The sequence below is a fragment of the Pongo pygmaeus genome, chromosome 10, assembly GCF_028885625.2.
Source record: "Pongo pygmaeus isolate AG05252 chromosome 10, NHGRI_mPonPyg2-v2.0_pri, whole genome shotgun sequence".
Taxonomy (NCBI): domain Eukaryota; kingdom Metazoa; phylum Chordata; class Mammalia; order Primates; family Hominidae; genus Pongo; species Pongo pygmaeus.
Genome location: NC_072383.2, coordinates 46,423,084 through 46,436,682, shown reverse-complemented (window position 1 = coordinate 46,436,682; position 13,599 = coordinate 46,423,084). Strand labels below are relative to the sequence as shown.

The following is a 13,599-nucleotide window of genomic DNA, read 5'->3' as shown; positions in this document are numbered from 1 at the left end:
CTCCCCAACTCCCTCTGCAGTCAATTGGATCACGGAGCCCCTACCACCCACCCACCCCCAAGTTGCTCAGCTTCGACCATTCAGAGGAAAGAGGTTATGTTATGTGTGCGTGTTAAAAATGTGTGTGGAGGTTTTTTATGGTTTTGTTTTGTTTTTTGACTCTAGTAGAGGGAGCAAACGCTTTGCCTTTCATTTGGCAAGAAGACCTGGAGGGAGAGAGGGCCCTCCCCACCTACACTCCCCTGCTGACCACAGCTAATGGACTAGCTCCGCTGGGCCCTGCGGCAGCTTAAGTTTCCGTAGGAGAAGGGAGGTGGGGGAAGAGGGGATGTTGGCCCAGGCAAGCAGTTGTCCCTGGCTTCCCGCACCTTCTCTCCTTCCCTCCCTCCACATTCTCTGCCTGAACCTATAGCATAGAAACCATCTCTCCACCTTCCACTTTATTTTTATTTATTTATTTATTTTTGAGACGGAGTCTCACTCTGTCGCCTAGGCCGGAGTGCAGTGGCGATCTCGGCCCACAGCAACCTCCCCCTCCCAGGTTCAAGCGATCCTCCTCCCAAGTAGCTGGGGCTACAGGCGCGCCACCACACCAGGCTAATTTTTGTATTTTTAGTAAAGACGAGGTTTCACCATGTTGGCCAGGCTGGTCTCCAACTCCTGACCTCAAGTGATCTGCCTGCCTCGGCGTCCCAAAGTGCTGGGATTACAGGCGGGAGCCACGGTGCCCGGCCCACCTTCCACTTTAAAATAGAAGTATCAATTACTTCTCCCTGAGGTTGGCGCCGAGGCTCATGCCTATAATCCCAGCACTTTGGCAGGCCGAGGCGGGCAGATCACCTGAGGCTAGGAGTTCTAGACCAGCCTGGCCAACATGGTGAAATCCCGTCTCTACAAACAATATAAAAATTAGCCGGGCATGGCGGTGCACACCTGTGGTCCCAGCTGCTTGGGAGGCTGAGGCAGAGAATTGCTTGAACTCAGGAGGCAGGCCGAGATCGCCCTACTGCGCTCCAGACTCTGGGGGACAGAGTCTCTGTCTCAAAAAAAAAAAAAAAAAAAAAAAAAAAAAAAAAAAAAAATTACTCCTCCATGAGCCTATCACAGGAAATCTGAGGTGCACAGGGGCAGTTCCCCACCCCTTACTTTTCTCATTTCCTCTGCTCTGCAGAGAAGGTAGGAACTTCAGAGCTAGAGCCAGCAGCCCAGCCTCCAGGTCCCCAGAACTGCCCTCTCCCAGGCCCTTCTCTGTGACGTGACTGGTAGGATTATCCTTCTCCAGGGCCTGCCCAAGACACATATCCTCTTCCTCCCCACTCAAGCTCCCTCAGGGCCCTCATCTCTGGCTCAAACCTCATAGTAGCTGGGCAGGGCACCCTGCTGAGAGGGGCCTCTACCCTGGATCCATTCCTGGAAGCTATGCCCTCTAACTTGGCCCATATAGGCCCTGAGTTCTAGCAAACAGGCCCCTAGGGCTTCCCAGGCAGCCTTCATCCCTTCTCCCTGCTCACCTTGTCCTCAGACCCCCAGATTGTCAGGACTTGGGATATCTGGCAGGGCGCCTGCAAGCCACTCTGGCTAGTCTGTACAGACACAGCTCTGCAGCAGGAGATAACTGATCTAGAGCTGGATTTCAGTCTCCGTTTACCTCCTCAGCAAGGCATAATCTGCAAAACTGTGCTTGATATCAACAGTGGCCTTGATATTTGAAAGTCTGTATACTACAAAGATAGAGATCACCATGTCCATCCCTTTTTATCTTTTCTACCTAGACCAGAAAAAGGTACCTATCCCTTCTCTTCTGAGAAAATCCTGTGGAAGTAGCTTCCACAGGGAATCCCCATTGCAAGTTCCAGATACTACTCTGGGGGAGGTTCCTCCAACATCAAACCTCAATCTCTCCTGCTGCAGTGCCTTCTTTTTCTGGGCTCTGCCTCTGGACTCATGGTGTTATTTGATGCTTCGAGGCACTTTCAGATTCCATCCCCTGATGCAGCATTTGCTATAAATATGTCTGAAGGGTTTCTTGCTGACAATGCCCAGCAAGATTGCACCCTCTTTCCCAAATTAGGCCTCTGGATGGACTGGGGAGTCAGCTGTGGGTTCAAGACCTAACTCTTGCTCACTCTGGGACAGATAGTATGACTGCTGTGTGCATTTGGAGGTTCCTCCTGGTACCTGGGAAGGAGGGGAAGGTGAGAGGGCTGAGGTGTTTGGCTTCATGCTCTTGCTGCCCAGAATCCGGCTCAGCCTAGCACATAGTAGGTGCTTGATAATATGTTTCTTTTAGTCTTAGGTCCCAGTTTCCCCTCTGAGTCTGCTGATGCACATGATAGGTGATTCCAGTCTCACAGAATGGATTGCAGTGAGCAATGAGCCTGGAACATGAGTGGAACTCTAGGGCTTCCCCACATGGAGGAAGGGGTATTGATGGCAGGTCTCTAGGGTGGCCAGGAGAATGTGGGGGCTGGCCTAGAATTTACCATCTTCTCTCCCTCACTAGAAGCAAGGAACTGCTCTTGCTAAATTCCTAAAGCTTTAGGACTCTGAATCACAGCATAGCCCAAGGGGTCAGTTCAAGTCCTTCCTCCACCCCCACACGTTTACAAGCTTTGTAAACATCAGAGGTTAGTCAGGGAAGCTGGGCTGAAAAGAGATGGAGGTGGGGGTTAGGATCCTTGGAAGAGGTTCTGCGATGTTTGACTCAGATTACAGGCACATGTGGTGGGAGTTCTTTGGGGAAAGACTTCCCCAAGTGGGGGCAGCTGAAACATGCCAGCTGGAGCAGAGAGGACTTGGGCCTTTAGGAGGGTGGGGCTGCTGACAAGAGGCTGAGGATGGCCTTGAGAAGGTCAGAGCCGTGAGGGAAGAGGCTGACCCTGGCATGTACAGCTGGAGGGAGGGGGAGTGAGGCAATGTGTTTGGATTCTTCCTCTCTGCCCCTCTGGCTCATGGCAGTTTGCGTGTTCCTTTATCTCACGGGATCCCTGCTCTGAGCCCACATCAGGGCCCCTCTCTAACAAAGAGGTGCCAGTGTCTGGCCTGCAGGCTGGGCACCTTTCTACTTGCTCCCACTAGCCTCTGCCCCACCCTTGACTCCCACCTTTCTCAGTTTAAGGATCTGAGCTGTGGTAGCCATCTCTAGCTCAGGGTGAGGGCATGGTGCCTGCAACCTCCCTGGGAATGAATTATTGAAGACAGAGTTGTGCTAGCTGTTCACAGCTGCTGCCCCTTGGGCCCACCATTGCCTCTTACTGTGCTTCTCACTGCTGTAAGGGGGTATGAATCCTGGGGCCTGGGAAGAGGGTATTGGGGAGAGGCAGGGACTGAATAAGGTTGAGGAGGTGGGCCTTGGAGAGAAGCCTCCTGGGGTGGAGGGAGGTGGGCTGGCAAAGACTTGTGGCCCCTCATCATGGATCAGGAGGGTAGTCGTAGGACAGAGGGAGCTGGCAACCACTTGGTTGCAACCAGGTTGGGAAGTGAGACTGGAAGACTTGACCGGAGTGGTTTCCCAGGGTTGCAGGTCTGGACTCTCATATGCTTCTGGGGTAACAGAGCCAGAAGGAGTCTGGGTTTTTCCTTGAATGACCTGAAGTTGCACCGGTAAGGGTCATTCAGGGATGCTCTGTGCAGAGAGGCCTCTGTCTCTTCCCTGCAAATAAGGTCTTGCATGTGTGGTGTGAGGAGTGTAGTTAGTGTCACGGTCCTAGACAGGCCTCATCTGGCACCTTGGAAAGAATGCAGGATTTAGAGCCTGAAGACCAGAGGGCAAGTCCTAATTCTGTCATTTGCTGATTGTGGGCAAGCCATTTATTATCTCAGAAACTCAGTTTCTTACTTTTATTTTTTACTTAAAAAAATATTTTTTTAAGACTAGTTAATTGCAATAGTGAGAAGGGGGGAAGAGTAGAACAAGGAGTTTGACTGGTACCAAACTGACTCTGAACAATCAATTCAGATTGCTTGCTACCTTTGGACTAGCCTCAGTTTCTTTTCTTTTCTTTTTTTTTTTTTTTTTGAGTTGGAGTCTCACTGTGTCTCCCAGGCCGGAGTGCAGTGGCATGATTTTGGCTCACTACAACCTCCACCTCCTGGGTTTAAGGGATCCTCCTGCCTCAGCCTCCCGAGTAGCTGGGACTACAGGTGCGTGCCACCACACCCGGCTAATTTTGTATATTTTTAGTAGAGATGGGGTTTCACCATGTTGGCCAGGCTTGTCTCAAACTCCTGACCTCAGGTGATCTGCCTGCCTCGGCCTCCCAAAGTATTGAGATTACAGGTATGAGCCACCGTGCCCGGCTCCCACAACCTGTTTCTTATTATTATTTTATTTATTATTTATTTATTTATTTTTTTGTTGCCCAGGATGGAGTGTGATCTCGGCTCACCACTGCAAGCTCCGCCTCCCGGGTTTAAGCAATTCCCCTGCCTCAGCCTCCTGAGTAGCTGGGATTACAGGTGTGTGCCACCACGCCCAGCTAATTTTTTTGTATTTTAAGTAGAGATGGCATTTCACCATGTTGGTCAAGCTGGTCTCAAACTCCTGACCTTGTGATCCATCTGCCTTGGCCTCCCAAGTTCTTTTAAAACTGGAAAAGAACGATGGTGGCTTAACAAGAGGTTCTGTGAGAACTCAAGAGGAACACTTGGGCTTCATGAGATATAAATTGCTGTACCAAAGTTAGTTGTTATTGCGGGTAAGAGTATCATAAACAGGGAAGCAGCACATAGTGGAAAGAACCTGCACAGGGTCAGTGGCCTAGGTTTTGGCACCTGCCCTGTGACTAACCCATGGAAAGACCTCTTAGGTCCCTTCCACTTCTGAGATTAAATGACTTCTCAAAGGCCACAATTAGTCAACGCTTGGATCTGGATTCAGACCCAGATCTTCAGAATCTACCTCCTGGGTTTTTTCCCATTACAGCCCATGGGCTGGGTACTCTAGTCCACCCTGACCTTCCATGGGCTCAACACACTGGGACCTCCCCTGAAAGTCCCCTACACACGGATACCACAGTGACTAGCATTTCATTCCTTTGTATTATGCATGGGAGGTGCATAATACAGGTGGATCCTCCCACCTAAGCCTCCCTAGTAGCTAGGGACTATAGGCACATGCCACAATGCCTGGTTAGTTTTTTTTATTTGTTATTTTTTGTAGAGATGGGGTTTTACCGTGTTGCCTGGGCAGGTCTTAAACCCCTGGGCTCAAGCAGTCCTCCTGTCTCGGTCTCCCAAAGTGTTGGGATTACATTCGTGAGCCACTGTGCCTGGCCAATTTTCATTTCATCTAATCGTAGTCTATATTTAAATCTCCCTGGTTGGCCCCAAAATGTCTTTTTTTTTTTTTTTTTTTTTTTTTTTTTTGAGATGGAGTTTCACTCTTGTTGCCCAGGCTGGAGTGCAATGGCGCAATCTCAGCTCAATGCAACCTCTGCCTCCTGGGTTGAGGCCATTCTCCTGCCTCAGCCTCCTGAGTAGCTGGGATTAGGCGCGTGCCACCATGCTTGGCTAATTTTTGTATTTTTAGTAGCAACAGGGTTTCACCATGTTGGTCAGGCTGGTCTCGAACTCTTGACCTTGTGATCTCCCCTCTTTGGCCTCCCAAACTGCTGGGATTACAGGCATGAGCCACCACACCTGGCCAGCAGCCTACTTTTAAGGAAGAGAGAGAGAGAGAGCATAGAAGTCACAGTCTTTTTGTAACCTAATTTTGCAAGTGGCATCTGATCACTTTTGCTGCATTTTATTTCTTAGAAGTGAGTCACTAGACCCAGCCCATGCCCAGAGTGTGGGAGTTACATAAGGGCCTGAATATCAGCAGTCAGAGATCATTGGAAGCTATTTCAGAGCTGCCTACCAGTATATTATAGGTAATATTCCATATTTTATCACATGGGAAGATACATAGCAATTTATTTATATTATTATTATTATTTTTGAGATGGAGTTTCGCTCTTGTTGCCCAGGCTGGAATGCAATGGCGTGATCTCAGCTCACTGCGACCTCTGCCGCCTAGGTTCAGATGATTCTCCTGCCTCAGCCTCCCGAGTAGCTGGGATTACAGGCATGCGCCACCATGCTAGGCTAGTTTTGTAGTTATAGTAGTGAAGGGGTTTCTCCATGCATGAGCCACAGAGCCCAGCCTATTTTTATTATTTTTTTTGAGATAGAGTCTTGCTCTGTTGTCTAGGCCAGAGTGCAGTCGCACGATCTCGGCTCACAGCAGCCTCCTGGGTTCAAGTGATTCTCCTGCCTCAGCCTCCCAAGTAACTGGGATTACAGGCACGCACCACCACGTCTGACTAATTTTTGTGTTTTTAGTAGAGACAGGGTTTTGCCATGTTGGCCAGGCTGGTCTCAAACTCCTGACCTAAAGTGATCCACCTGCCTCAGCCTTCCAAAGTGCTGTGATTACAGGCATGAGCCACTGCACCTGGCCAGATACATAGCAATTTAAAAGGGCCTTTTGGATATATGTTATTTGAACTTTAACAACTCTGTGAAGGCAGATATTGTTACCTCCATTTTATCAATGAGAAAACAGCCTTGAAGAGAGTTTCCTTTTTTACCCTACCTAAAGTAGGCCCCTTCAGTTACCCTTTATCAGACATTAATTTCCTGCAACACAGTTTTTAAAAAATAGACTCTCTTTTTTTTGAGACATAGTCTTGCTCTGTTGCCCAGGCTGGAATGCAGTGGCGCCTCTAGGCTCACTGCAAGCTCCGCCTCCCAGGTTCATGCCATTCTCCCGCCTCAGCCTCCTGAGTAGCTGGGACTACAGGCGCCCGCCACCATGCTTGGCTAATTTTTTATATTTTTTAGTAGAGATGGGGTTTCACTGTGTTCGCCAGGATGGTCTTGATCTCCTGACCTCATGATCTGCCCGTCTCAGCCTCCCAAGGTGCTGGGATTACAGGCATGAGCCACCGCACCCGGCCTAGAAGTTTTAAATTCACAGCAAAATTGAGCAGAAAGTCCAGAGTTCCCACCTACTTCCTGCCCTGACACGTGCACAGCCTACCCCCATTAACATCCTGCAGCAGAGTGGTAAATTTGTTAAAATGAACCTACATTGACACATCACTGTCACAAGTCCATAATTTACACTAGGCAGGGGAGAGTTCTAATTCTACCACTGAACTGCAAGTGCTACAGTTTTACTAGGGTTCACTCTTGGTGGTGTACATTCTGTGGGTTTGGATAAATGTCTAAATGACATGTATCCACCATTATAGTATCACACAGAATAGTTTCACACTGCCCTAAAAATCCTCTGTGCTCTTCCTCTTCATCCCTCCCTACGCCTAACCCTTGGCAACCATTGATGTTTTTACTGTTTCCAGTGTTTTGTGTTTTTCAGAATGTCCTATAGTTGGAGTCATGCAGTATGGTTTTTTTTGTTGTTGTTGTTTGTTTGTTTGTTTGTTTTTTTGAGACGAAGTCTTGCTCTGTCACCCAGGCTGGAGTGTGGTGGCGCGATCTCAGCTCACTGCAAGCTCTGCCTCCCGGGTTCACGCCATTCTCCTGCCTTCCTAGTAGCTGGGACTACAGGTGCCCACCACCACGCCTGGCTAATTTTTTGTATTTTTAGTAGAGACGGGGTTTCACCGTGGTCTCGATCTCCTGACCTTGTGATCTGCCCTTCTCGGCCTCCCAAAGTGCTGGGATTACAGACATGAGCCACCGTGCCCAGCCATCATGCAGTATGTTAACCAGATTCTGCGACACACTTTTCAGGCTGTATAATCTCATTCCTTTGTCTGCTTGTTTATTACCTGCCTCTCTGGATGAGACTGCAAGTTGCCTGAGGGCAGAAACTTTGTCTGTCTTCTTTACTTACCACTGTATCTCCAGTGCCTAGAATTGTGCCTGCCACCTAGTGAGCATTAATGAATGTTTGTTGAAAGGAAGAATGTTTCTGGCTGGGCATAGTGCTTCGCACCTGTAATCTCAGCACTTTGGGAGGCTGAGGTGGGCGGATCACCTGAGGTCAGGAGTTCAAGACCAGCCTGGCCAACATGGTGAAACCCTGTCTCTACTAAAAATACAAAAATTAGCCGGGCGTGGTGGCAGGCACGTGTGATTCCAGTTACTCAGGAGACTGAGGCAAGAGAATTGCCTGAACCTGGGAGGCAGAGGTTGCAATGAGCCGAGATTGTGCCACTGCACCGCAGCCTGGGCGACAGAGCAAGACTCCATCTAAAATAATAATAATAATAATAATAATAAGTTTTGAAGTTTGTCCTTGTCACATTCCAATTGGTTGGAATCCAGGTCTCCTTGACTTGACAGCCTAGACTGATCTGTTCATTACACCACACTGGGAAGGAAGAAAGCTGTGTCTGAGGGATCGGGTGGGAATAGAGCCCAGAGAAGGAAGACAGCAGGAGGAGTGACAACCAGAGAGGAGGAGAGGAGGGGGCAAATGGCTTTTCTGTAAAACACAGTTGGCCAAGGGGGCAGCTCAGAAGGCTCTCTTTTCTCCTTAGAATTCTGCCCTAAAGTGGGCATAGTCCTCCTGTCTTGGTCCTTCTCGACATACTGAGAGAGGCTCACTTTAAACAAGTGAGCAAGAAACTTTACCTAATACTAAGGAAACACAAAAAGAAAATAAGCAATGAAAATACATGAACTCTAAAACAGCTCAGCGTTGTCTGAAGTGTAAAGTTTCCATTCTTACTCCCTGGACTCTCAGACTCGGGTCCTTTGTGCGTCTTGCCTCCTAGATAACTGCTGCCCAATTCCAAAGGGCTTTTCACAATTTTCCAGTCTCCTAGTTTCCCTGCCTCCCAGCTCCCAGCCTGTTTGCCAGGACGGGTATGGGGATACATTAAGACTTTTATTTATTTTTAAAAACATTTATTTTGAGGCAGGGTCTCACTCTGTTACTCTGGCTGGAGTACAGTGGTGCAATCATAGCTAACTGCAGCCTCAAACTCCTGAGGTCAGGCGATCCTCCTGCCTCAGCCTCCTGAGTAGTTGGGACTACAGGTGTGTGTCACCATGCCTGGCTAAAGACTTTTAGATGCACTAAGAACTCAAGAGACTATGATGATCCCCATGCAGTTGAAAACAATTTAATTCAACAAACAATTCAACTGTAAAAAAAAAATTTAAGAATGCTAAAAATGTTCTGAAAATTTCCATGACAAATTTGACATTTTGGGGAAAATGTCAAGTATCACATTATTTCTAAATAAATATTACTCAGTGCCCCTGCTTTGCTGGCACTTAACACTCAGGGTGCCTATTAGGTAGATACTCACTCTTGCCCCTATGCCCACCCGCATGGGAAATATGAAATGTAGAGAAATCACAGTACACTGTTAATTTCCTCATTTGGAGTACTTTCCTGCTGGCATAAAAACTGTGAACGCTTGGCATCTCCCTAACTTTTTATCTTGAACATTTTAAAAATGTAATTAATTAATTAATTAAAAAAAATTTTTTTGAGACAGTGTTTCACTCTGTTGCCAAGCTGGAGTGCAATGGCATGATCTCAGCTCACTGCAACCTCCACTTCCTGGGTTCAAGCGATTCTCCTGCCTCAGCCTCCTGAGTAGCTGGGACTATGGGCATGTGCCACCACACTCAGTTAATTTTTGTATTTTTGGTAGAGATAGTGTTTCACCATGTTGGCCAGGCTGGTTTCAAACTCCTGACCTCAAGTAATCTGCCTGCCTTGGCCTCCCAAAGTGCTGGGATTAAAGGCATGAGCCACCGTGCCTTGCCTTGAACATTTTTTTTAATTTTTAATTTTTTTAAGAAAGAGGTGGAGTCTTGCCTTATTTCCCAGGCTGGTTTGGAACTCCTGAGCTCAAGCGATCTGCCCGCCTCAGCCTCCCAAAGTGCTGGGATTACATGGTGCCTACCCATGAACATTTTAAAACCTACAGAAAAGTTGCAAGAATAATACAATGAACACATAAACCTTTCACTTAGATTCACTGGTTGTTAACATTATCCCACATTTGCTTTATCACTATGTAGGTGTGTGTTTTTGCTGAACTATGTGAGAATTAGTTGCAGACATTAACTTCCTTCCTAAAGACTTCATTTGGTATTTACCAAGAACAGGGGCATTTCTACATAACCACAAGATAATTATCACACTCAGGAAATCTAACAGTGATATACCATTATCTAATCTACATTTCCCCAACTGTCCCAATAATGTCCTTATAATTTTTTTAAAAAAATCTGGGTTCTGACAAAGCATCATGTGTTGTATTTAATTGTGTCTCTCTAGTCTTATTAAAGTTTCCCAATTTTTTTCTTCCATAACTTTGATATTTTTGAAGAATACAGGCTAATTGTCTTAGAGGTGTCCCTCAATTGATTTCCTCGATTCAGGTTAAACATTCTTGGTAAGAATACCACATAGGTGGCCTGGTGAGGTGGCTCACGCCTGTAATCTCAGAACATTGGAAGGCCGAGGCGGGCGGATCACCCGAGGTCAGGAGTTCAAGACCAGCCTGACGAACATGGTGAAACCCAGTCTCTACTAAAAATACAAAAAATTAGCCAGGTGTGGTGGTGCACACCTATAATCTCAGCTACTTGGGAGGCCGAGGAAGGAGAATTGCTTGAACTTGGGAGGTGAAGGTTGCAGTGAGCTTTGATCGCGCCACTGTACTCCAGCTTGGGTGACAGGGCAGGACTCCCATCTTAAAAAAAATACTACGTAGGTGATGTTGTGTCCTTCCCAGTGCCTCACACTGGGGGCATATGATATCGGTTTGTCCCATTTTTGGCACTCTTAAATTCGATCACTTGGTTAAGGCAGCGTCTGTGGCATTTTTCTTTTTTTTTGAGACGGAGTCTTGCTCTGTTGCCCAGGCTGGAGTGCAATGGCATGATCTCGGCTCACTGCAACCTCTGCTTCCCAGATTCAAACGATTCTCCTGCCTCAGCCTCCTGAGTAGCTGGGATTACAGGTGCATGCTGCCACACCCAGCTAATTTTCGTATTTTTAGTAGAGATGCGGTTTCACCATGTTGGTCAGGCTGGTTTTCAACTCCTGACCTCAGCTGATCCAACCCACCTTGGCCTCCCAAGGTGTTGAGATTACAGGCGTGAGCCACCGTGCCCAGCCCGCCTGGCTAATTTTTAAAATTTTTTTGTGGAGACAGAGTTGTGCTCTGTTGCCTAGGCTAGTCTCAAACCCTGAGCTCAAGCAATCCTCCCACCTGAGCCTCCCAAAGTGATGGGATTACAGGTATGAGCCACCACATCTGCCTCTGCTCTTTGGTATCCTCATTTCTCTCCTTCTTTCTAAGGTAACATCCTCTGTAATTAAGAAAAATACCACTGGCCCAGCACGGTGGCTCATGCCTGTAATCTCAACACCTTAGGAGGCCAAGGTGGGTGGATCAGCTGAGGTCAGGAGTTGAAAACCAGCCTGACCAACATGGTGAAACCCCATCTCTTTGGGAGGCCGAGGCGGGTGGATCACAAGGTCAGGAGATCGAGACCATCCTGGCTAACATGGTGAAACCCCGTCTCTATTAAAATATTAAATTAAATTAAAATAAAAAAAATTAGCCAGGTGTGACGGCGGGCACATGTAGTCCCAGCTACTCGGGAGGCGAAGGCAGGAGAATGGTGAGAACCTGGGAGGCGGAGCTTGCAGTGAGCCGAGATTGCGCCACTGCACTCCAGCCTGGGCGATAGAGCAAGACTCCGTCTCAAAAATAAAAAATAGGCCGGGCACGGTGGCTCACGCCTGTAATCTCAACACTTTGGGAGGCCAAGGCAGGTGGATCACCTGAGGTAGGGAGTTCGAGACCAGCTTGGCCAACATAGGGAAACCCCCTCTCTACTAAAAATACAAATAGCAGCCGGGTGTGGTTGCGGGCGCCTGTAATCCCAGCTACTTGGGAGGCCGAGTAATGAGAATAGCTTGAACCCGGGAGGCGGACGTTGTAGTGAGCCAAGATCGCGCCACTGCACTCCTGCCTGGGCGACAAGAGCTAGAGTCCATCTCAAAAAAAAGAAAAAATAAAAATTAGCCAGGTGGCCGGGCACAGTGGCTCAGGCCTGTAATTCCCGCACTTTGGGAGGCTGAGGCAGGTGGATCACCTCAGGTAGGGAGTTCGAGACCAGCCTGACCAATATGGAGAAACACCGTCTCTACTAAAAATACAAAAATTAGCTGGGCGTGGTGGCAAGCGCCTGTAATCCCAGCTACTCGGGAGGCTGAGGCAGGAGACTCGCTTGAACCAGGGAGGCGAAAGTTGCATTGAGCCGAGATCGCGCCATTGCATTCCGGCCTGGGCAACAAGAGGGAAACTCCATCTCAAAAAAAAAAAAAAAAAAAAAAAGAAAAAAAGCTAGGCATGATGGCACTTGCCTGTAGTTCCAGCTAATTGGGAAGCTGAGAGGAGAAGATCTCTGGAGCAGGAGCTTGAGGCACCTCTGCACTCCAGCCTGGGCAACAGCGATGATGCCCTGTCTCTAAAAAAACAAACCATCACAAACAAACAAAACAAATAGGAGAGGCCCAGAAGGGAAAAGCTGTGATTGTTCATAGTTTTTCCTGAGGACATGACTGCATGACGTGACTAGGCAATTCCTGCTCCTTGCTGCAAAGGCAGTGAGCCTTGGATCCAGTCTGAAGCAAGCCCAGTAGTAATTGAAAATCTTCCTCTTCTTTGCTTCTCTTTTCCCAAGCTCCAGTCCTAAACTAAGGACTGAGTTCCAACTGACTGAAAACCAAATTAAAAGAGGAGCCTTGCTCCCTTCCTTGTGCTTGGCGTTGAGCCCCTGCCGCCGCCTCAGCGGTCGTCCCTGCCCTGTCCACCCCGGGCTGCACCCCGCAAGGCTCCTGCTGTTGTCCCCGGAGCATGGGAGGCTGCTGGGCATGAGTGGCTTGGTCCTGCAGAAGCTGTGTGGCAGGGAGGGGGTCCATGGCTGCAGCCAACAAGGGCAGCAAGCCCAGATTCTGGAGTGTCCACTTTGTGACAGGCCACGATGCAGAGGGCTGCCAAAGCCACGTCCACTTTGATGAGAAGTTGCAGGACTCGGTGGTCATGGTCATCCAGGAGAGCGACAGCAGCTTTCTGGTCAAGGTTTCTGAAGATCCTGCACAGGTATGAGATTACCTTTGCTCCGCCCCAGTGCACAGGCTGAGCAAGGACGTCCGCCACGCACTTGTCCCCAGCCCGCACCTGAAGCTTCTCAGCGTCCTACCCTTCCCTGAAGGTTATAGTGTCAAGTGCGAGTACTAGGCGCACAAAGAGGGGGTCCTCAAAGAGGGGATGCTGCTAGTCTGGGAAGGTGGCACCGGCACCTGCGTGCGGGGGAGGTGCAAGCCTGCATCATGGGCTGACAACACGGCACGTGCATGCTGCTGGATGGTGTCAAATGCGTGGGTGCCAAGCTGGAATACCACTCGGAGCACAGCGACTGTCACGGCTTTGACTGAGGCCTGAGGCCCTGCCTGCCCTGGGCCGCCCTGCCTGCCCTGGGCTGCTCAGCCTTAAACCCTGTCTTGTTCCCCCATACCCGACATGTTGCCTGATGGTGTGGCTTCCTTGCCCCTCTCCAGGGTGGGTGGGACGGAGTGGCATTGCCCGCACCTGTCACCTCTGTCTT

The 13,599-nt window shown here is 48.8% G+C and overlaps 1 pseudogene; it reads left to right on the top strand.

Annotated features, from left to right (window-relative positions):
• Positions 1–12,908: 12,908 nt before the first annotated feature.
• On the top strand, positions 12,909–13,429 carry LOC129009384 (adipose-secreted signaling protein-like; annotated as a pseudogene).
• Positions 13,430–13,599: the final 170 nt, after the last annotated feature.